Below are 25,752 nucleotides of genomic sequence, written 5' to 3'. Positions count from 1 at the left end.
TCCCTGAGTTCCAAAGAGTAAATTTAATCAGAGATGGGAGAAAATGCATAAACAAAAGAGAACAGTTAAGAAAGAAAAAATAATAATAGTTTAGCCATTAAACAAAGTCAAGGATCTTTAGTTCCCCCTCAAGGGCTATAGATAATACTCTGAGCCATATCTTTGAGCTGTTTTGCAGATACTGAAACCCCCATCAGGTGGGAGAAGTTAACTGTATGCTGCCCACAAGCTTGTAGACCCCAGACTGGGTGGAACCAGAAGGTTGATGATGTTGACTCCCAATTACCTCACCACCAACCAATCAGAAGAATATCCATGAGCTGATCACACACCCTGCAATATACCTCCCTCACTTTGCCTTTAGAAACCTTTTCCTGAAAGCCTTTGAGGAGGTTGGGCCTTTTAAGCACTAGCTACCTGGACTCCTTGCTTGGCACCTGCAATAAACATGGCACTTTCCTCCACCACAATCTGGTGTCAGTAGATTGGCTTTACCAAGAATGTGCATGGGCAAGGGGACCCAAGTTTGCTTCAGTAACATTTTGAGTATGAAATGAAGTAATGCTGATCTGATGTCAGATTAGGGAGATTTGGAATATTTTGTTTACTATTTTGACATAGAAATAGAACATGGAAGAGATCACATGATATCGGGGTAGTCAGTGTATCATTAACAAGAGACTTAAAAATTAAGGAAGGAATGACATATTGGAGAAAAGAAGCTCCATCCATCTCAGAACAGTGTCAGCTGATTTTTAATTCAAAACTGTGTTGTAACACAGACAGAGAAGATGAGGAGTGAAGAACACCATTATTAGGAGATTGCTCTGTGCTGTGGGTAAAATCCATGATAAAGGGGCCTTTGTAACAACCTGCCCCATTACCTTGATATTTATAAGAGGAACTGTTTCACACACACAAACACACATTCACAGGCTCTGAAAAAACATTGATGTGCTGTCTCACTAATTCCCAAAGATGTGGTTCTAACTGTATTTAAATAGTCAACATTTGCTAAAGAAGTTTTATAGCAAAATTCAGTATTAATGTAATACAGCCAAAGTTTCTCACTCATTGAACATACCAGAATTCTGATGGATTAAAATCCTATAATATGTACTTTTTCTTATAAGCACATTTATTTTTCAGAACTGATTGGTCAGTGACCCATCTCCACAGTTTTAGAAAACAAAAACAGGGCTTCCCTGGTGGCGCAGTGGTTGAGAATCCGCCTGCTAATGCAGGGGACACGGGTTCGAGCCCTGGTCTGGGAAGATCCCACATGCCACGGAGCAACTAGGCCCGTGAGCCACAACTACTGAGCCTGCGCGTCTGGAGCCTGTGGTCTGCAACAAGAGAGGCCACGACAGTAAGAGGCCTGCGCATGGCGATGAAGAATGGCCCCCGCTCTCCACAACTGGAGAAAGCCCTCACACAGAAACGAAGACCCAACACAGCCAAAAATAAATAAATAAATTTAAAAAAAAAAACAAAAAAACAAAAACAGTCTTAACAAAAATATTAGATGATCCTACATAATGTTGAATGCTAAGCAACTGCTTTTTGAGTTGCCTGGGTCCCCTACAACAACTCATATAAAATGTATATAAATACTTTCTTAAATGCTCAGGAAAATAGGGGAAGAGAGAATAGATTGTCTCTTCCAATCATGGCTGTAGGTTTTTTAAGATGTATAAATTCCATAATAGTTGCTTCAGAGATTCAGCTATTATTATTAAAATCAATCTTAAAGAATGTCAAACTATATCCTTTTATCTGTTTCATTTATCAAAACATATTATTTATTTTCTTTCTTTCTTCCTGTTCTTGTAAAATAACGAATTTCCCAGAGATATATCTCAATTGACATAATTTATCAAAGCAAAATGACAAGATGAGGTATGAATTAGAATTTCAGCAGTGATGTCAAAATGTAATGACTTATATGGGAAAAGAATCTAAAAAAGAGTGGATATGCATATATGCATAACTGATGCACTATGCTGTACAGCAGAAACTAACGCAACATTGTAAGTCAACTGTACTCTAATAAAACTTAAAAAATATACTATTCCAAGGAGAGTTTGTGAAATGGTGTATATAGAGCAAGCCATTTGCCAATCTGGCCTCTGCACACATCTTACCTCTGTCACAAGGACACTCCAAGGGATTACAGAGCAACGTCTACTGTAGGTAGGCACACAAAAGGAAAGCTAATGTGCATTTGTTATTATCTCCCTGGAAGTTCACTTGTAAAAAGACCACCAGCCTCCCTCTTGTTAATGAGTCAGCCACACATACTGCTTTCAGATCCTTGGAGAAAAACTGCTGCACAAACATCAATTTTTGCTAACTTCTGATGGCTATTCCTGGTGGCAACTATTGGCTAGAGGTCTGAAGTCTTTGCATTTCAAGGAAACTCCACTGGCAAACACTCACTATAGCTGAACTGAAATGAGGTGACCTAGACCTCAGTGAAAGCTGTGAACCACAGCTGTCATCTCTGATTTTTTCAAACTCACTTTTGATGTATGATCTTTTATTATGCTTTGTAGATTTAAATTTCCCCTTTTCCTATTCACATAGATATCTTGTGACTAACTTTCTTTTTAATGATTAACTATTTCAATGAAAAAAGGATAATTCTAACTTATTGGGGCATTATGAGTATCATTTAAGAAAGTTGAACAATCATAGCAGTTAGATGCATAATTAGGTGGCTGTTTCATATGTGTGATGTGTTTAGGTCATACTTGGTTTGATTTACTTTATTTGAAACAAACAACATTTTCATCTTCATTGCGATGCATGGAAACATGGCAGAAAAAGATGATTTTTTTTTATCCTGCTTCCTACAAAGGAGGTTTTGTACAAATCTGAATTTCAAATAATTTCTCTATTCAAGCACTTCAAAGGGGGTTGGGCAGAGTCATTTGTAAAAGTATAACATAAAATGCAGCTTAGGCTACACAAAGCACTTTGCTGTGAAGGAGAAAAGGGAGCGAGACAGTGTGACAAGCACTCATCCCTTACCCTCATGTTGAGGACAGCTGAGATGCTACTGTGGGTTGAATTATGTCCCCCCAATAGACATGCTGAAGTCCTAATCCCTGGTACCTGTGAATGTGAGTTTACTTGGAAATAGGTTCTTTGCAGATGGAGTCAAGTTAAGATGAGGGCTTACTGCATTAGTAGCATCAATCCAGTGACCAGCATCTTTCTACTTGTAGGGGGGACAGAGACTCAGACACCCACAGGGGAACATACAATAATGATGGAGGTAGAGATTAGAGTGATGTGCCCACAGCCAAGGAAGGCCAGAATGGCCAGCAACACCAAAGCTAAGAACGAGGAGAGGAAGAACTATCCCCTGGAGACTTCAGAGAGGGCACAGCCCTGCCAACACCTTGATTTTGGACTTGTAACCTCCAGAGCTATGAAACCTCCAGAGCTATGTGGCAACAAATCATTGTTTTAAACCACCCAGTTGTGGTCAAGGGTTATGGCAGCCCCAGGAGACTGACATGTAGGCTGGGGTGGAGCTTCCTCTAAGCGGCCTCCCTCCATGATCCAAGTCAGAGCCAAGGGCCACAGAGCCCTTCCTGGTCAACCTTTGAGGTCTCTGTCCAGAAAAACTATGCATATAACTCACAGAACACAGAGTGCCCGACATGCAAGGAAGCTCTGCGATCAGCGGGGAGCAGAGATGATCTTGGGCAATCATGACCATTTTATTCTGCTCTTCCAGACCCTTCAATTTATTTTCCTCATCAAGTTTCCCCCACATTCTGTTGCAGCTCCTGGCCACTTGCTGTCCCTTCCTCCAGCTGTCCCTCCTCTGTTTAATGTGGCAGTGAGGCTGAGTTCACCCACTGCCTGTGATAAGGCCCCATCACTGCTCTTGGCTCCGATCAGTGACTGCAGAGTCCTGACCCAATGGCACTGTTACCAAACCAAACATGGGTCCACTCCCCTGCATGCAGTAGAACCAATATATTAACAGCAGGTTGTAGTAAAGGAAAATGCAGGGTTTATTGCAGGGCCAAGCAAGGAGTACAAGCAGCTAATACTTAAAACACTCAAACTCCTCGATGGATTTCAGGGAAGGGATTTTAAAGGCAGGATGAAGGAAAGGGTCATAGGTGCCTGCTCAGCTCTTGGACATTCTTCTGATTGGTTGGTGGTGAGGTAATTGGGAGTCAACATCCCCAACCTTCTGTTCCAACTGGTCTAGGGTCTACATGCTGGTCATCAACATACAGTTAAGTTTTTTCCACCTGGTGGAGTGGGTTTCAGTATCTGCACAACAGCTCAAGGACACGGCTCAGGATATTATCTGTATCCCTCAAGGAGGAACCAAATGTCCTTGACTTTGTTTAAAGGCTGAAATATTATATTGTCTTGCTTGATGGTTTTCCTTTGTTTTTACATTTTCTCACTTCTCTGATTAAATTTGCTCTTTGGAACTTGAGGAAGGCCTAGGAGGCTAAAGCTTTTCTACAAACAAGAGGAAGAGGACATAGCAGGGTCCTTCTTGTTTTCAGCTCTCCCAGGGCCAGCAGAGAGAAGACTACCTTTGACCTTAACATGATTAAATGTCTCAACTGGAGAGGAAGTGTCCCCTGGGTACAGTCCTGCAATTGCTTGACACTGATGGCCACAACTCTGCCCTCCTCGGTGTCCCACATGGGGTCCTAGGTCTCATTCTGTCTCCTGCCGGGTGCAGCCAGAATTACCCCTGGAACCCAGCTGGTCTCTGTGCTGACCAAGGGCTGTGGAATGGCATTGTCTTTGGAGGCCAATTACATAACAGTGACAGGCCAGGATCGGAGATGTGCTCAGCTGAAAGTTAAAGCAGAAGGTTAGTCAGAGAAGGGACAAGAGGGAGGGCCAGGAGAAGGAGAGGAAGGTCAAGAAGAGGTGACAGCCTTGTGGAAGCCCTGCATGATGTCAGAGGTTGGTAAACAAGGCTTTGATTTTCCAAGAGGAAGGAGGTGAGTAAAAACCTCCTACCATTTGGTGAAGTAGGAGCATGTCAGCACATTAACAGGAGTTGACTAAGAAGTGAGGTTGATTTTGGAAAGCTGGCAAGAACCTCTCACCACTTTACATACCTCTTACCCATCCCTGACTTTTTCACCCACGCTTGGCTCCTTCACCTACACCCAGAGTGAGAGTCGTAGGGAAGTACATCTAGAAGCAAAAGGGAAATCAAAGAACTGTAACATTTTTAAAACTGGAATAAAGCTGAGATAATTTGGTCTAATTTTCTCATTGCATTGATGAGGAAATTGACTCAGAGAAGTCCATTCATTTGCCTAAGGTCACGTGGCTAGTTAATATCAAGTTCAGACTCCAGGGAAAAGATAACATACCTATTTAATGACCTTCCCTGTTTCCTGAAAGTTTTAAGTAACACCCTTGGTTACTAAACGTCACCAACCAAGCTATTCCCTGTTCACAAGATCTTTTCTTAAGAAAAAAAAAAAAGTGCTCCTTAATATTTATGCAGAACATGTTTCTTTTCACACTGTCATCACTTCATGTATCATGTTTTACTAGGATGTACCATTTTCCCCCACAGATAAGGTAAATAGTAAAAGTAAATGTTATGAAGCTAAAACTGGAATAACAGACTAATACAAAATGCTTTTTTTCTTGGTTATAGTGCAGTGATCATTTCATAATGTGTCAAAAGATCAAATCACCATGTTGCACACCTGAACCTAATATAATATTGTATGTTAATTATAACTCAATAAAAATAAAATGCTCGTATTTAAAAAAATAATAATGACTTTTTTCAAATTATATTTTATTAACAGGGGTGTTTATACTGTCTTCTATGGGGAAGCCTCCGGAATGATGCATAAAGTGAAGGGAAGTTCATGCCTAGGGTTAGAAAACAAATACTGGACACTCCACCAAGCACAGGATAAAAGTGAACTTTACTGGTCACCCAGACATTTCCTAGCCACTCCCAGCATCTATCTCTTCTGCAGAAAACAAGGAAAGAACCATGTTTAGATGCAATTGCTCTAACACCAGAAGGCTGAAAAACGACACTGGGCAGTTAACATTGTAACATGTCTGTGGTTCCTTCTTCACCCATCTTCCAGCCAGGAAATGGCAGGTTTCCTTTAATAGAAGGTAGGAATTTTATCCATACACAGACTTCTCTATCGTCACATCAGAGATAATACACAATATTAGCGTCTGTAAAATAGATTTTGTTATCAGCCCAAGAGAGCCAGGAATGTTAGATTTTACATTTACATTTGTGTGTACTGGCTTCAGTGCCAAAACCATCCACCAGAACCTCCCAGGAACCATCTGCATCCCTGGCTGACTAAGCACAGAGCGATGCACACCACCTCTTACACTTTCTTCTCTGTTAACCCAGAAAACCCACCTTGGTGAGACGATGGTGTCCAATAGAGTTGCCTTCCTATGCTTGCTACTGGATGTCTTTGTTCTTGTACCCCGAGTGGGTGCAGGTCAGAGTCCTCCTTCCTCATCCATCTGGGTCCCTTCCAGAGCCCAGAGATGTGTATAGGTGGAGGCCTGGAGGTGTGGATGAACACATATATACACATATGTGTCACTAGATATGGAAGATGGGAGAAAAGTGAACTCAGCCCACTATATGATGCATTTTATTACCAATGCATATCCTGGTTTAACAAGGATGTTTAAAGACATTTTATTGTGAAAATCTTTCAACAAACTGAGAAGAAGAAGAAGAAGAAGAAGAAGAAGAAGAAGAAGAAGAAGAAGAAGAAGAAGAAGAAGAAGAAGAAGAAGAAGAAGAAGAAGAAGAAGAAGAAGAAGAAGAAGAAGAAGAAGAAGAAGAAGAAGAAGAAGAAGAAGAAGAAGAAGAAGAAGAAGAAGAAGAAGAAGAAGAAGAAGAAGAAGAAGAAGGAGGAGGAGGAGGAGGAGGAGGAAGAGGAGGAGGAGGAGGAGGGGGAGGAGGGGGAGGAGGAGGAGGGGGAGGAAGGAAGAAGAAAAGGATAATATGAAGGTAGGAAGGGGGCCGATATTTCTCTTGATTAAGTCAAGCTTCCTTTAATCCAAAAGCTGTATTCTTCAAAGTGAAGTTAATGAAACTCTCAATAGCACATTCCTGTTAAAAGTCCAGCACTATTCTTCAATATATTATTGATCAATGTTAGAGCGTAATTAAATTATTCTGTTGTTGATTCTTTTAAGGGACACTTAAAAGGATATAAAAATAAAAGTTTAAGTGTAAGCTGTGACAAAATGAGAGAGTGGCATGGACATATATACACTACCAAACACAAAATAGCTAGTGGGAAACAGCCGCATAGCACACGGAGATCAGCTTGGTGCTTTGTGACCACCTAGAGAGGTGGGATAGGGAGGATGGGAGGGAGAGAGACGCAAGAGGGAAGAGATATGGAAACATGTGTATATGTATAACTGATTCACTTTGTTATAAAGCAGAAACTAACACACCATTGTAAAGCAATTATACACCAATAAAGATATTAAAAAAAAAAGCCCAACACTATTCTTCAATGTATTTTAATGATGATGCCTTAAAATTAGGTCTCATTTTACATTATACAAATCACTTTTAGAGTCCAAATTCCACTTGATACCCACATCAATCCTGCGAGGAAGGTAAGGTAAGCATTTTTACTGTAGATCTGGAAGTTTTGAAGAGATTATTTCAAGATCACATATGCAGTGTATGCCAAGCCTGGACAAGGCACTGCCTCTGAGGTTTCCAGCATCCTAAACTCTTCAAGTATTATGCTTTTATTCTTGAAATATGATTAGTGTTTGATTGTTTTACAAATCATGCTCACATATGAGGAGTACATCCTATGGTGGATGACTGTCTATGTCCTGCTCTCATCAAACTTGTAGTGTAGTGAGATAGACAGAAAAATAAAAATTGTATTTAAAGTATAATTCCAATTATAGTAAGGACAAAAAGGAAAGAGCAAGTGCTCTGAGAAACACTAGCAAGGAGGCTGTACCACATATTTGTTGGTGATGGGAGGAGGTGTGACTCTCTTCTGAGAAAGTGACATATAAACTGAGACCGAGGGTGATAGTACAGCTGGGCTGAAATATGAAGATTTCTAAGAGTCATCTGAGTGTAGAAGGAGTAACTTGAAAAGGTGGGTGAGTGGGGTTAGGCTCAGCTAGTGTGCACAAGTATGGTTACACCAAGATAATGAAATACCTAAGTACAGGTGGTAAATGTCTTCTGCTCTGGACCTTCGATGTCCCCCATTACCCTAGCCCCTCTCCAGGACTGCCCTTCCACCGTGCAGCATGAAGGTTTAACAGCTGGCATGGGATGGTGCCGCCAGGACCCTGCACCAGCCTGTGGCCAGCATCTATCTGACTAGCTAGTCTCCTTACAAGTCCACTGTGAAATGCTTTGATATGACCCTGGGTTTGGCAACAAGGTGAATAGTATATGTGAGTAAAGTATTGAGGGGAAGTTATGGGTAGTGCTGGAAATGTAGTCCCTGACTAGATTAAAGAGTTGGATCTTCCCTTTAATGAGCAAAAGGTCAATGCTAGATCATAATTTAGAAGGTGACAAGCACAGGTGTTGGATCTGGTCAGATCTGCCAGGCAGCTGACCTCAGTGCAGAAAACAGTTGTGTGGGACAGTGCTTGAGTGACAGCAGAACCCAGGTGATGAGGCTTTTGCAGAGGCCAAGACACTGAAGAGTAAGGGAGAGTGGAGGGGAAAATGCAATCAATATATGAGAGGTAAAACTGGTGGGATTTATTTGTTGGCTGGATATAGGGTAAGTTAAAAGATCAGTTCAGGATGCTCCACAGATTGCTAACTGGAGCGACTAGTTAGGGAAGAGTCACAGGTGTTGGAGAATTCAGGAGAAGAAAGGAGATGAGCTCCGCTGTAGACATTTCAAGTTGGAGAAGCCTGTGTTTTATCCAAGTGGAGTGAGTGTGATCAACCAATCAGATAAAAAATCTGAAGCCCAGAAGAGAGGTCGTAACTGCAGGCACATGCGTAGGGTCGACACATGGGTTTTAGTTTTGAGCTTTGAAAAGCAGGTGGAATTACCCAGAGTAAGCATGTTGAGTAAGTAGAGAAGGGAAGACAGAACCTTGGGAAATACCAACACTTAATTTCACGGGCAGAAGAGGGGTTCAAAGGGAAGCCAAGTTAAAATGGTCAGAAGACACAAAGGAGAGTGGGGAATGATGTGTCCCAGAGGGAATGGAGCAGAGAACTCTGAGAAGCAAGGGGTGGCGGGCAGTGTCAGTGATACCCAAGACCCAGCAAGATAGGGCTGAAAGGTCACCATAAGGCATCAGTGACTTTGCTGGGAGCCATTTCAGTACCGCGATGGAGTAAAGCCAGCTGTGGACTGAGAAGTAAACAGAGGTAATGGGAGTGGAGGCAGAGGATGGAGAGCAAGTGGAAACCAGAAGGAAAGACAGAGGGGCTTCCCTGGTGGCACAGTGGTTGAGAGTCCACCTGCCAATGCAGGGGAAGTGAGTTTGAGCCCTGGTCCAGGAAGATCCTACATGCCACAGAGCAGCTGGGCCAGCAATCCACAACTACTGAGCCTTGACTCTGGAGCCCTCGAGCCACAACTACTGAGTCTGTGTGCCACAACTACTGAAGCCCGCGCACCTAGAGCCCGTACTCTGCAACAAGAGAAGCTACCACAATGAGAAGACTGCACACTGCAACTAAGAGTAGTCTCCGCTCGCCGCAACTAGAGAAAGCCTGTGTGCAGCAGCAAAGACCCAATGCAACCAAAAAAAAAATTATTAAAAAAACGGAAACCTTATTATAAAAAGAAGGAAAGACAGAAACATGACTTTCTTTCAAATTTTGACTGCACGACCTAACATTTATATGCTTTCTTTATCTTACAAGGCAGGATCCCATCCATGATCATGGAAATCAGGTTGGGTAGACAGAGCCCAGGGTGCTGTGTGGATGAGAAGTGAAGCCCACAGGTCACTAGGGAGACAGAGGCAGCACCAGAGAGGGCTTCCTCTCGGCCCAAGTTCAGAACATTTAGGATGAGCGACTGTCATCTGGGTGTCCCTAATCCACCTCTCCTCCTCCCCCTTAAACATCAGCACTGACCCAGTTTGGGCTTTGGTTGTTGGGAATGGAAATGACATAACACATGGTCAAAATCCTGCAGCTTGAATTCACTTCTTGTTGTCATTTTATTTTTTATTCAGGGCTCTGACTTCCCTTCATTTCTCCAGTTGCTAGAGATAGGACAAATTAGACATGATTTGCAGTAAAACACCCAGATGTGAAAAGTCAACGGAGGAACAGTGAGTGATTGTACCATTGTAGAACATAAAAATGAGAATGTTTGAGAAGATTTTGCTGTAGAAGATATTATATTTCACAGCACTTCATATTTATACCCCTGGAATACAATTTAAGTCTGTGGTATGAGGATTTATGTGGATTTTAACTACACAAATTTAAAATAAGTGGGATCTAGTTTTCTTTTCCTTAGGACATGATTAATTATATCCATGACAAAATGAGGGAACAGTGGGTGTCTTGGACCCACTGCTCTTCTTTAGGAGGGTTCCATGAAGATGGATGTCAGACTCTGACTTTGTCCTTCTCTAGAGCTCCAGGGACAAGAAATTACCTCTTCACTCCCATTCCCATCACCAAATCCACTCCTAGCCTCCCATCTGTGATGAGGATGCATCAGCCATCTAAAACTTGGGTGTCCCTGCAAGAGGCAGTGGACAAATCTATACAGGCTTGCCCTGAAAGCAACAGCCTGTAGCACATAGGAGAGCAAATTATTCCACGATGCAATTGATCCACCACAAGGCGGAATTTGGAAACCGATGCAACTTTCAAATATTAAGTTTAAGTGTAAGAGAAGCCATCTATATATTTCCCTTTATGACTTTTACATTCATAATTTAATTCCTGCCAAGAATCTAGTACCTGGCCATGTAGCTGGTGCACAGTGTAGAGACCTTGGGAACAGAGTTAAAAAGCACAATTCACATACTTGACTTTCCCACCTCTGAAGCCCTTGGGATGTTAAAATTCAGTTTACATTTCGTGAGACCAAGAATTTCAGGCTCTGTGGTTAACAACTGAAGCCTAGTAATGACTCAGTCTAAAACAGTTTTTAAGAGCATGTTCAGCATATGTTCCGTGTGTCTTAAGACTGAGCTGACTGCCCCAGAGAGGGAAACATGCCCAAGGGGGAGCTCCTTAGATGTAGGTCCTGAGCTGAGAACAAAGAGAAGGACAGTCCTCTGGGGGTCCTACCTACTGGTAGAGAAAGATGAGCAGCTTATGCAGAAGTAAGATGTACTGCTTGGGTGATCGGTGCTCTATTCTTTATTAAGGTAAAACAGAGCATAACAAAAAGCAACCACCAGTATTAGATCCTTGTTCCTCATAGGGAGGTCTGAAGACCAGCAATATCAGCTTCTCCTGGGAGCTTATTAGAGATGCAGAAAGACTCTCAGGCCACAGCCTAGACTAATTGAATTGGTATCTGCATATTTATAAGATGTTCTGATGATTTGCATGTGCATTAAAGTTGACGAACATTTCGTCAAAGGTCAAAGAACATTTGAGGTTGAGATGAGGGTCCCTCGTGACAGAGGCCAGCCCCTTTGATGATACTCCCCCTCTAGCCACCCCTTATGCCTGGTCTTCTGGTATCCTTCACTGTTCTGCCTCATTTTACCCTTCAAGTTTCTTATTCTATCTCCTCTCCAAATGGTGGAGTTGTTCCCAGTTTCCTCTTTTTCCTTTTGCTATTCTCACTCATTTCTGTCTCCCAGTGCAAATTCTTCATGTCTGTGCCTTTAACTCCCACAAGTAAAACTAATAGGCACACTTGAGAGCTGATTTTGGCTAGAATTGTGTGAACGAGCATTATATAATGCTGGCTGTCTTTAGACATAACTGAGCACTTCTTCCTTCCAGCCCTTGTTCTACACACCTGGGTCAACTCATACATCAGCCTTCATAACGATTCCATTATTGTCATCACTTCACAAATCAGAAGCTTGGAGAAGAGTGAGGTTAAAAACAAGCTAAGTTCCCATAGGGAGCACGTGGAGTGAGGGTCTAAATCCATATTCGCAGACACTGCAGCTTGTGCTGTGACCAACAGACTGTCCTACATCTCCACAATGAATCCCAGCTGGCCGCTCCATCACAGACCACAAGCTCCAGCCTCACGCTCACAACTCTCTGATGCCAGCTCAGGCACCTGGACTATTCCAAACCTGCCCGCCTCCTCCGCACCCCAAGCACTCTGTCTCTGAGGATGCGGCCCTCTGTGTCCATCTGGACGTCGTTTCTCCCAGGGACCCGGAACCACGCTTGACCTCCCTCTCCTCCTCCACACCTGCATTAAACACTGGCCAAGGCTTATGGATCTCACCACTGGGGTGCATTTGGGGGATCCCCAGTGTGTGTCCTCCCCTCCATTTTTACCGCACAGCTTTAGTCCAGCCCCAGGTCTGTCTCATTACCAACAACTTCAACAGCCCAGATTTGTTTCACCTTTCATGGTCTTATTTTCAAGTCCAAACACAGCCACATAGCTGACCCCAAGCTGCCTGAAGTGTGAATTTCATGTAGTCGTTCATTTGTCTAGCACAGGACCATTTTCTAGAAGGCAGGTCCAAGTTCAACAACAATAATAACAGCCATTATGGGACAACTGAATGAGCTTCACATTTGAGACTCACATGAACACATGCACACTTCCCCATGTGTGCATGTATCTCTGATGTATATTCCCATGTGTACACAGATATATGCACTTACACATATCCCATCTAAACACACACATACATCTCATATATGCACAAACCTATACCTGTGTACACCCAGAGGTGTATGTTCCCACATATATGCAGACATGTATCCTCATGTATACACATACACATATCCTCATATAAACACATACATCCCATTGTGCACATACTTATATATCTGTATGTAGGCAAACACGAACTCTCTCTATCTACCTATCCATCTATCTATCTATCTACCTGTCTATCGATCTAATCTATACACAGGCAATATCACCATATGTACACAGATGCATACCCTCATATATACACATAACTATATTTATATGTATATGGAGACATAAGTGCCTATATGTTCACAGACATATTCCCCTGTGTACACAAATACATAACCCCACCCATGCACATGCATCTATATCTGTTTGCACCAGACATCTATTCCCATATATTATACACACGCATATATATATATATATATATATATATATCTCCCCATATCCCCATACATACACATCCATATGCCCCCATAAATTCACACATCTATGTCCCTATGTATACGCATATATGAAATTTTATTTATACAAATGTATGTATCACTTAGCTTCTTGTGGTCATTTAATGCTTGTACACATCCTGTAGGTGGGCATCATTAGCTTTTCTCCAGGCAAGTAGACTAAAGCTCAGCAGGGTAAGTGTCAGCCTCAGGTCCTGCAGCCACTGAGAGGTGGAACCAGCACCAGACCCAGGTCCTCCCGACCTGCCTACCTCTCTGCTCCGCCTACCACTCCGTCCTGCTTTAGGACGACCTGGGTCTTTTCTGCCCTTGCATAGTACCAGATGACACTTCACCATTAAAGCAGTGTTGTTTTGTAGCCTGTGGAAACGTTTATGCATCCTCAGATGGTGGGGCACATTGGTTTGCTGGGGCCGGATGCTAAAACAGCCATGTGCATCCCTGCTCCTCCACAGGAGGCTCCTCTGGCATTGGGGAGGGGCCACACGACTGATCACAGCCTTTTCTCTGGAGGATGCCCCTGTATGTGTAAAATCTGACTTTCACAGGGACAAGTCAGCAGCAGGGAAACCACAGCACACGCCCCTTCTTGCTGCAGTCCTGTAACTTAACCAACCCTTTCCTCTGAGCAGCCATGCATTCCTCACAACTCTGATCGATGAAAATGATTTGCTGGTTTAGAGAAAGGTCATCTGGGTAAGTCCACTTCACTGGTCAGCGGACTCCTTTCTCAGTGCTGACGAGGGGGATGGAATTAACCCTTGTTTCTCACTCTCTGCATCTGAGTACATTTGACGATAGTTTTCTTGTTGTATAACAGCTATGGAATTCATGTAATACTTATATATATATATATATAAATACACAAAAGGTATATATAAATTATACAAATGAAAAATTTTCATTACTCCTTGCACTAGAGACATACCTTGACCTTCAGAATATATTTTATTTAAACAATGTTTGAGAAATTTTATAGACAAATATTCTATATTAAATGTATATGTTGCATGAAACCATGCATTCATAGTCTCCCACATATAACCTTCCTCTGATAGAACTTGCCAGCTGAGTCTTGGCAGTGTGTAGGATCTGACCTTTTTCTGGCCACATTTACACTGTGAACCTGGATGGACCACGTGGCCAGTGTTTGAAGAATGGTACCGTATCAACTCAGACATGTGAAATCACAATACAAACATTCAGAGCCTTGACCACTCTTTACTGAGCACATGTGATGGTGGGCAGACTCCAAGGTGGCCCCATGATCCCCACTTCCTTCTGCTCGAGCCTTTGTGAAATCCCCTCCCTGTGAGTATGGATGGGGCCTGGGGCTTGCCTCTAACCATAGAATGTGTACCAGGTGATGGAGTCTCCTGTGATTACACCACGTACGTTTGCTCTCACTCCCTTGCTAGCTTTGAAGAAGCAGTCACGTCGTAAACTGCCTCTGGTTGGGGGTGGGGGAGGAACCCATGGCAAGGAGCTGCAGGTGGACTCTAGGAGGTGAGGGCAGGCTCCAGCCAATGCCCAGCAAAGCTTAAAGCTCTCAGCCCTACAGCTGCAAAGAACTGAATTCTTCCATCTACCTGGCGGCTCTCAGAAGCAGTCTTCCCTGGTCAAGCCTTTAGGTGAGAAGACAACTACAGATACCTTAATTGCAGCCTGTGGGACCTGACAGAGGATCCAGGTAAGCTGTGCCTGGACTCCTGGCCAGATAAATGGTGAGCTAATATATGCGTGTGTGGTTAAGCCTCTCAGTGTGCCGTCATTTGGTATGCGGTGATAGAAAACTCATACACACACCATATGGCAGGACCTGTCTCAGTATTCAGTGTTTCCAGGTCATGTCACAAGCTTCTGGAGCAAGCCCTGTTGCCCCCATTTTGAAGATGAGCAGACTGAGCTCAGAGACATTCAGCAACTTGTCCAGGACTTTACAGCATAGACGTGGCCAGGCATACAGCCAGGCTGATGGAGCCCAGGCCTGAGTACTTATCTTAACAGGATACCTCCTCAGAATGGGAGTCTTTCTCTGTTTCATGAAAGTCTCCCTGGACTTGTGTGGGTTTGCAGTTAATCCCTTATATCTGCCAGGAATAAGGTACCAGGAGGTCTTGTTGTCCCACCGACATCTACACCTTTGTCTCCCACATCCTACCAAAGTACAAAGGTTTCAGAGGCTGGGTTGGGCTGGGGTGAGGAGTCCAACAACTTTGTGCTCCACGATGGTTTGGCATTTTATTTTTATCACAAATGGAGCACTCTTTCTCTCTCCTACAGCTCCTCTGCCTCCATGGGCCCACTGACCCTTCTTCAGAGGAAAAGTGAGGCATACATTTGGGTGAAAATTACACCAATAAATATGATCCCTCTGCATGTGAGAACTGAACAAATACCAGGTGATGATGAAGGTGCAGAAAGTAGATGTGGCATTGATCAAATATGTGTGTCTCTTGCTGGGTCCAAGCCCACATCCTTTTAAAGCACCATATTGCTACCACCCACTTCTACCCACACACCCACACCAAAGTGGCAGTGATCTCCTGGCCAGAGACATGGAGTGACCATCCATGACCACAGCCTGGGCGCACTGCCTAGAACTTCCACTAATTTATGAGAAGCTTATCTTTTTTTTGCACTTGTGTTTGTCAGATACTTGAATCATGTAACAAAACAAGAAAATGTAATGACTTTTATGTGTATCAAGGGCTCTTGGCCTTGCCTCTCTGTTTATGTAATTTTGGACAAAAACAACCCAGCTTTCAATTATAATAATGTGTGTCAGGAAAGAGGGCAACTTTGGGAGCCCTCATTCTCAAATAATGCTATTTTGTTCTAGGGAAGAAATTCATGCATAACTCTGTTATATTTAAAAATGAAATGCACTTGGCAATGAATGCAATGCTTTCTTCTCCCTTGCCAGCCCTTGAATCCCCAGGACCCTTTCTAAACGTCTCCTGTGAGATGGGGTTTGGTTGAATTTGAATTTGCCCAGCTCAGCTGCACTCTCTAGTGGCCAGCACTGTCTCAACCCCAGCCCGGCAGCAACACCTCAGCTTCAAAGAACAAGGGCAGCGTGGTTGTCTACCCATCACAGAGGCAGCTTGTGGAGAGGCGCCCTCCCATTCCTGGTGCCGGGCTCCCTCTGAGCTTTCCAGCTGCATCTCTCTGTGATTGTGTAGCCAGAGCCAGGATCACTGCCTGGGATCAAGGACACCCCCTCAGATTGAATCTGGTGTCTTTTTTAATCCAACTGTACTAAGCAAATCCAAAATAAACATTTTAGCATATTTTCACAACACACATGTTAAATATTTTTATTTCATTTAATGATAGAAGACCATTTCTACCCAAAATGGTAGAAAACTTGAAAAACACTGGAAAAGCATAGATACTCCTCTTGATAAAAAGTCGCTGAGCACCTCCCAGTGAAAGAAGTGGGCTGTGGCTGCAGAACTGACGCTTGATCAGGCACACTGCACACCAAGAGAGAAGTCCATAACCAGGGGCGTTTGTTTCATACACATATGACATATTCATGTAAAAGTCACATACATATATGCATGTATATATATATGAATGAATATGAACATATTTACAAATTGTCACATTATTTACCTTATTCTACTTTTGTAGTTCTGTATCAGGATTTTGTCACTGAACATATAATCCTCATTTAAGCTAATCTGCCAGGAGCCTCTTGAAACTTTCAAAATAAGACTATTTTTCGGTTTGTTTTGTTTGTTTGTTTTACATGTATCACATCAGAAAGCTCATTGCTTTAGGTGTTTAGAAGCCAAAATACATTAACTTCCTTTTATAAATGCATGATTTTCCTTAAGAAAGCACATATAGAATGCCGCTGAAATCTATAAAATCAACACTGTCAATAACCTATTTTTTAATGCGCTCGCTGATCTTAGAAATATGCTAAAATGCTGTCCTGTTCTTTTCCCCTGCATGTATCACACTGTGCTGCTCTGTGTTACTTCACCATTATTACTGCACTGGGCCCGTCCCTGCATTTTGTAAGGTTCTTGAATTAACACAGAATATGAGGCACTTCAAAATTACTTACAGATAAGAAAAAACAGTATCTTGTGATTTTTTCCTGAATTAGGGTGCTGTATTAGTCAGTGTTCTCCAGAGAAACAGAACTGTAGGATGTGTGTGTGTATCTGTGTGTGTGTGTGTGTCGTGTGTATACAGAGATTTATCACAAGTAATTGGTTCATGGGATTATGGAGACTGACAACTCCAAAATCTCAGAGTGGGCCAGCAGGCTGGAGACCCAGGGAAACTGGTACTGCAGTTCCATTCTGAAGGCCTCCAGACCGTAGTCCAGAGAGCTGGAGTTCCAGATCAAGTCCAAAGGCAGTCTTTCTTCTGTAGAATCAGGAACAGCCAGTGTTCCACATGAGGTCTGAAGGTCATCTGGGGGAGAATTCCCTCTTGCTCAGGGGAAGCCAGTCCTCTGTTCTATTCAGGCCATCAACTGATTGGACGAGGCCCACCTACATTATGGAGGGCAAATTTCTTTACTCAAAGTTCACTGATTTCAATGTTAATCTCACCCACAAAACCCTCTCAGATACTCCCAGAATAATGTTTGACTGAATATAGGCGCACTCTATGTCCCAGCCAAGTCGACACATAAAATTAACCATCACAGGTGTATAAGTACATTTACAATAATTTTTAATATAAAAACACTATGTGTTATAATTATTCTGCCTAACAGCCAAGTGTTTCTGCCATTGAAGTGAAGAATGAAAGGAGAAAGCTATGAGACAAAGCAGAGCTCTCCCCTCACTAGATATATTACAAAAATAAAGGCGGATTTAGGGAAGGTGGCACAGCCTTTGGCATTTAATCAAGATTCAGGGGAGAAATTAAAATATATCTTCATCTAAAACGTATACAAAGCTATGTTTTCTTAGCAAAGAATTCTACTATCATAAAAACAGATGGTGATTTGCTTGCATTCAGGGAAGGGTTGTGTATGAAGGTTGAAAAACCACGTAGAAGGTAAAATGGGAATATTAATTCTGGCAATGAATCACTATGAAATTAGAAATTGTTTTAACAAACACCACCACTTTCAATACAATACTTTAAGGTAAATATTATCATACGTATTATACATTTATAGATTGGTAAATGATTAACTCAAATCACACAGTCAGGAAGTGGCAGTGCTGCATTGCCAGCCCCAGCGTACTGAATCTAAGCCCTGTTCTCTTTCTCATTCAGCAGAATATCTCAATTAAAGAACAGAGTTACCATATGCCTTAAAGAAATGGAACTAAATGATGGGTGGGATCAGGAATGATGGGAAAACTCATCTTTGGATTCCTCTGCAGTTCAAGCTAGATTACCCTGTAGGTGTTAGGTTGACAAAAATCTTCACCTGTCCAGAATTGTTCTTTAAGATGACAATGTGTATCTAATCTCACAGATGAAACTGTCCCCTTATTGCCTGCTGGACCCAAGCTCTTCTCATAGGCAGTAGGGTAGAGCTCATCAAGAATGGCTTTGAAATGAAAACACAGAGAAATTCAACAATGTCCATGAGGTCACGCCACAGAACCCAAAATAATATACAATTCTTGTGTTTCATACCTCAGTGTGGTACCCTCCAGGTAATGTCAACATGGGCACGCCAAGGTGCTATAGTATCTGTAACCTTTCATCCATAAAGAAACAATCATTTATTACCATCCCCATGTGGCAGGTGATCCGCTACTTGCAGCATTTCAGCAAGTGACTTTGCCACCATGAAGTGTCTCAGCCTAACCCTGGCATTCACTCAGCCTCACAAACTCAATCTTCCCCAATCCTCCCTTGATTCTTAGTTAAATGTGGCCTCTACAGCCTACCATTCAGAGATCATAGCAAGGTGAGAGGGGGGAAAGGTTTCCCACTTTCCTTTGATGCAATGAAAATAACTTTGAATTCTGAGTCTCTGCTTCCGAGTCCTATATGGGATGACATTGATGGATATCTAAGAAAGTTGACTATAGTTTTAACTAGAAGTAAAATTCTAAATTCCTTTCACGTTTTCTGAAAAGTAATTTTAAGGGAGTGAGAGGTGAGGGGTAATAGAATGACTCTTCAAATTTTGTTTAAACCTGAAATGGTTTTCTATCACTAAGATCCAGAAATGATACCTGATACGGAAAGTAGGAAGTCAACATTTCCATGATTTAAAGATAGAAATATTCGTTGAGTGTCTGTTTCATAAAAGAGAATTGTACTTTAGGACTTATAAGATAGGCTACATTTTGAGATGTTTATTTTATATATATATATATTTGGTTATTCAGCCTAGTTATTTTCTGTTTAAAATTGCAGTTTTACATGCATTTATGTAATGTAATTTCCATCTTAGAGAAAGGAAGTCCCAAAGTTATTACAGCCTGACAGATTCAAATAGCCTTCACATTTACAGCCCCTGTGGATCAAAACATTGACAAAAACAGGTTCAGTGATGACTCCTTGAAAATGAATCCCAATTCTAGAAGGAGGAGTGATTGGGTCTTAGAAATCCCCCCAGTCTAGGAAAATATCCAGAAAAGAAGAAGGTCACACAGTGAGAAGAACCTTTTGCTGTACTTCATTCTAGTCCTGTTGGACACACCAGGTACAGTACAATAAGTGGGCCAAGGCTATTTGACTGGGAGGGTACCCAATTAAATGTACTGGTCAGTCTCTGAATGGGCAGTCAGGCCAACAAAAGGACTGGTGGGGACACCTAGGTCAGAATGGCTCTAATCCCAACCAGGACCTAGAAAGGAAAGGGTGGGCCAACCCCTGGGTGAATGGCATCCTGGGCATCTCAAGTGGCTCCAACAATTTTCCAAAACATCCACCATGAAATCAGGTGTGGTCTTTGGCATCAACACACCTATATCAGTGCCTACACCTGTGGGGGACAGAATCATGGCCCCCAGAGACATCCAGGCCAGTATCTGTGAATATACGACCTTATGTGGAGTAAGGGACTTTGCAGATGTTGTCAAGTTAAGGATTTTGAGCTGGGAGATTAGCCTAGATTCTCCAGGTGGACCCAGTCTAATTGCATGAGTCCTTAAAAATGGAGACACTTTCCCAGTGAGGTCAGTCAGAAGGAGATGTGACATTTCTGGCTTTGAAGACAAGGGGAGGGGCCACAAGCCAAGCGATGTGGTGGCCTCTAGAAGCTGGCAAAAATGGGAAAAGATTCTCCCCAAGAGCCTCCAGAAAAGAAGGCAGCTGCAGCCACCTTGATGTTGGCCCAGTGAGATCCGCGTCAGACTTCTGACCTTCAGAACAGCAAGATGATACATGTGGGTCGTTTTAAGCCACAGAATGTGAGCAATTTGTTATGGCAGCAATCGAAATGAATACAGCACCTAAATTCACCTTCACAGGAATGAGCTATGACAGAAATCTCTACTTAGTGAAATCCCAAGTGGTCACTTAGGCGGCATGGGGCCACATGGCATTCCAAAGAGCCCCCTTTCTAAAACATTTCAGCAGCTAGGATCCTGGGTCCAATCCAAGTGACAACACTCTCCAGAATGGGTTATAGAATGTGGCTGGCATGTCAGCAGCAGTCACGATGCACAGCATTTAGGGCAACGCCAAGGCAGAGGGGAGAGGGCAGGCAGTAGGCCTCTGGGTCTGACTAGGATACAGTGAAGTGCTCTGGGAAGTGGATGAGAGAGAGAAGGAAGAATAAACAGCAGTTGCTGGCTGCTTGCTGTGACTCACTGCTAACTGCTTGACGAATGTTATCCCAAGATCCTTGCAACTCTGTAAGGGATGCGCTATTGTTATCCCCACCGTACAGCAGGGAAACGGAGGCTGGATGGCTTTCCCACAGTCACACAGCTAGCAAGTGGCATTGTGTCCCTAGAGTCGAAATCCCAACAGTAGTCCTGCAGGTCCTGATGTTGGGAGATGCCACGGAAACCACATAATGAGAAAAAACCCCAGGGTGCGGGGAAAGCTTGCTAGGTTATGTTGGCTCTCGGAACTTCTTAAAAATTCTAATGATGATTTTTTATTTTTAATTTTATTTTTTAATTATTGATTTTACTATTGTTAGTGTGTTATTAACATGGTTAGAGTTCCATTATGCAATCAGATTATTCATTTAAGCATTTTTATTTTCATTTAAGCATTTTTTATATCAAAATTTACTTCTAAGTTCCTTGGGGCACTGCTACGACTTTTCAGTGCAGACCACATCATAATTTATCATCCTCAAAGTTTCCTTCAGATACTGCTTCTAAGACCACCATTGCTTCGTCCTGATATACCTTCTTTCTCCTTTTTCCCTCTGTGCAGAGGAGAAAGTGAACAGCTCTCACTATAAGACCCACCCTTAAGCCCATTCTCATGCAAAATCTTTCCAATTTAGGCCCTGGGAACCTCACTTAGCACACAGGGTTACAGAGCTGTGAATAATTCACCGCAAGTGCCCAAGATGAGAGAAGTTGCCATGTTTTCTGCCAGCCAGCCTCATGCAATATCTAGCTGCACGTGGAAATAGATGGAGAGGTGGCTGTGGAACAGAGGTGATGGATGGGTTGCTAAAACAAATTGGTGAGGAGATGAACTAGATAAACAATAAGGTTTTACCCACAGTCTGTCTGGAGGAGAGCCTCCAGGATCTGCTTCTGTGCAGAATCTAATCTGAAGAAAGCATCCAGAAAGGCACTCGGACCCTCTGAGTCTGAGGAGTTGACGTGTGCCCACTTCATCCACAGCAAGCACATAATTACCTGTCATGAGCTTTCTGTCAGGATCCAGGGGAAGTGACAGGAAAACTGACTGAGAGATGTGAAAGCCAGAGTTACATCTCAAACATATACTTTTCTAATAACAGAGAGACTCTAGGAAAAAAGTAATTTTTTTAAAAGACTAGTTTTGCTGGAAACTGCTTTCCAACAACTGTGGAGAGAGGTCCCAAAGCACTTGTGTGGCATCTCCTCATAGGGAGGGATGCCCATTCCTGGTCTGCGGGTTGGAGAGGAGAAATGGCAGCCGTCCCCAAGGACCGCCGTTCCACTCAAGTTCTTTGGCTGCAGGTGCCTGGCAAGGGCTGGAGGTAACCAGAGCCAGTTTTCCTGTCTCTGTGGCAAACAAGCCAGAGCAAAAGCCAGGAGCAAGTGCAACTAGTGAGCAAGGAAGCACAGGCATAAATCGATGGATTTCCTGCCAGACGTACAAAACATCTCCTGGTTCAAATGATTAGAAGGTAAGTCTCTCATGGCATTTACCTTTATTTTCTGTTGCTAGATTAAAAGAAACAAAAACAAAAACCCTACCTAGCCGTAACTTACCAGAAGGGCAGGGCCTGAGAGCGAGCTCTTGTCTAACACTGGGAAATGAATTGTCTGAAGAGACACATGTGTTGACAAACCAGAAGACTTTATTGAGAAGGGATGCCCAGGTGGGGAGCATCAGCGTAAGGGAACCCAGGGGAACGACTCTGCCACATGGCTCGCAGTCTCTGGTTTTATGGTCATGGGGTTAGCTTTCTGGGTTTTCTCTGGTCAGTCATGTTGCTTGGCCCATATTTGTCCTTCCTGGTGGTGCACCCATCTCTCAGCCGAGATGATTTCCAGCACCAGGATTTCTGGGAGGTTGGCAGGACATATTATGGGCTGGCATTTTCTCCTTCCTCTTGGCCCCTCCTGAATTCTCCCAGTTAGTTATCCACGGCAGCACCATGTTTATCAGGACCTCCAGTTGTGAGACAACTCATGCAAGTGGTTATTATTGTGCCTGGCCAAGGCGGGCGATTTGGGTCAATGGTTCTGTAACATAACCACTGGTCCACACATGCAGTGATGTCAAGATGACTTCTATACTGACTTCCCTTTCCTTCTCCTGTTACCTTCTTCCCCTTTCTCCAACTGTGTCTTACCTCTTTTCCACCAGCCTCTGGCCCTGCTCCATCCTCCTGCAGTAGGGTGTCCATTTTTGGTTTGGGTCTCCTTCTCCCAGGCTGGCTCCACTGGCAGGACTGCTAGAATTCCAGTTAAACTCCAAGCACCACTTCCCATGCCTGGCGCACTAAACACACAGGCTACTTTTGTTTCATTAATTGCTAGCTTCTGCTGCCTTATCTTTGCTCCTTTCTCTGCTCTCTGCTATCTCCATTTCTGGTCTCTGGGCTAAAAGTTGAATCTGCTTCTTCTGCCCCTGTGCTTCCCTTTGATGTTTAGTTCACTCCTGGGAGGGATGCCTGGATGGGCTTCCTAATGAGCAGCTGTGAGGGCTGCCTTGGAGGGGAGGTTGTGGTTATCTACCTACAGACGAGGTCCTCCTACCACCAGCCTTCACTGCTCCTCAGGGAATGGGGGAGAGATCCTGGTTTACAGGACTCATCGCACTGTGAACTCCTTGAGGGCAACGGGAGAGTTTTATGGATGTTGATTCTCCAGTACTGTGCCCAGCGTGTCATAAGCTTTCAAGGAGCATTTGCTAAAATGGCTGAATTAATGAATCAGTTTCTAAACAAATACACCTCTGTCTACACACCCTCAGCTGCAGTTGTTTCACTGTGGTGATACAGTTTTTGGAAGTGCTAGAAGTTTGGCTAAGATTTCAGAATTTTCCTAAGGCCCAAAGCCTACTCCATCAGTTTGATGTTTATCTGCTCTCCCTAGATGACCTAGGTCCTTTCCCATGAACCATCTGGTGAGGGCGCTCGTTCTCCCTCCCCAAAATCTGTGTAGACAGAGGACTGCGCAACTACCCTCGGTGGACTGTGTCCTGGATGGTGGATCTTGCCTCCACTATCAGGAAATGCATGAGTTTGGGAACATGTATTTAAACTCGCTAAGTCTCAGCTGTAAACTGTGAAAGGTACCACTGTAAAATAAAGACCATAATAGGACCTGATAAGATAACCCATATGAAGCAGTTAAAGTAGAGCTGGCACATAGTACGTGCTCCAAAGTATTAGCTGATTTGATGATGATGATGATGATTTATTAATCACTCACCCATTGCAATAGAATCCATCTTATTCTTATTACTGTAGCCTTGTGTTTCTGGATGTAGAGTGAACTTTGAGAGGATCTGTCTACCCCTGTCCAGCCTTAACTTCACAGGAACTAAGTGCAAAAATTAGCAACTCAGACCTACGGAGGAAAGCTCTTCCTTCCTACCACATTCTCTGCACCTTTCACCATCATCTCTATTTTAGTGGACACTGAAATCTACCTTAAGGCAATAACTGTTCAGATCTTTCTCAAGCTAGATGAGATCAGCCACATGGTGACCCTCTGCATGTCACTTTCTCCCCTTATCCTTAGAGGGATGACCTTCTCTCATCTCTGTCCATTCCTCCAGCTGACTCATACTTGTGCTCTGCCCATTCTACCCAGACCCATTACCTCCCAACTACTGAAAATAATACTTTTCCTGCAGTGGTCATCTGCTATGTGAGAGGACATATGTCCACTTTATCTCATTTAAGTCTACAACCAATTAATTGACTAAGGTATTGCTGTCCCTCCAACTATTTGCTACTTGAGAATTGAGAACTCTAGGAGTATACACAACTCCCTTTCTATCACACAGCTAAGAAGAGCAGGGATAGGTCTGAACCCAGGGCAAGTGACTCTAAAGATTTTGATGTCCTCTCACTATGTACTATCGACTGCAAGTTCCATAAGGTGAGAGACGATGTTTTATTTGAATTTTAATTGCAAGTACCCAGCCCGATGCTTAACATAGAGCCTTGCATAGAGCCTAAGCAGACTGTTAACTGTGTTATTTCACACCTATGCATAGATGTTCACTAAATGTTTGGGGAATAAATAGGCAGTGAAGTTAGCAGTCTAGGCTTACACATCTCACTGGATGGCATAGAGTGGGGAACAATAAATGAGGGTTGAATTTAATTGAAATAAGACTGAAAAGAAAGGTTTAGAAATTATTCAAGAACAGTGAAAACCTGCTGGTAGTTTTCAGAGTCTCCTGGCATTAAGGAAAGTTGCAGTGGAGATAAAGTGCTGAAGATCTGCCATAGACATGCAGAACAACTGGAACTTCTTAGTGGTAATCGAACCCCAGCCTCTCCCCAGGAGATCATTTTAGAGAAGAAATGGGGGATTAAAATGCTAGAATGCTAGACTGTGGATTGAACCAAGCTTGTTATGACCCGCTGATAAACCACCATCTCCCTGTTTTGTTTAAAATAACTGTGCTGAGAATGTATTGTTTCCCTTTCAAGATTTCCACTCCCCACCCACAGTGCACTCTGTGATGCCCAGGCTAAGCCCTACAACTTGCATCAGAATGGTTCCCTGGTCCTCCAGCTTCAAGTTGGGTCTGTCAGTGGAATGAGGTGCAGGGCATCCGCAGGTGGGGGGAGTGAGTGAGGTGCCCCTAGTCCCAGCTCACTTCCTGCTGTTCCCTGGAGGCTTCCT

This window comes from Leucopleurus acutus (genome assembly GCF_964270905.1).
Source record: "Leucopleurus acutus genome assembly, chromosome: 3".
NCBI lineage: Eukaryota > Metazoa > Chordata > Mammalia > Artiodactyla > Delphinidae > Leucopleurus > Leucopleurus acutus.
Note: the sequence above shows the minus strand (reverse complement) of the source record.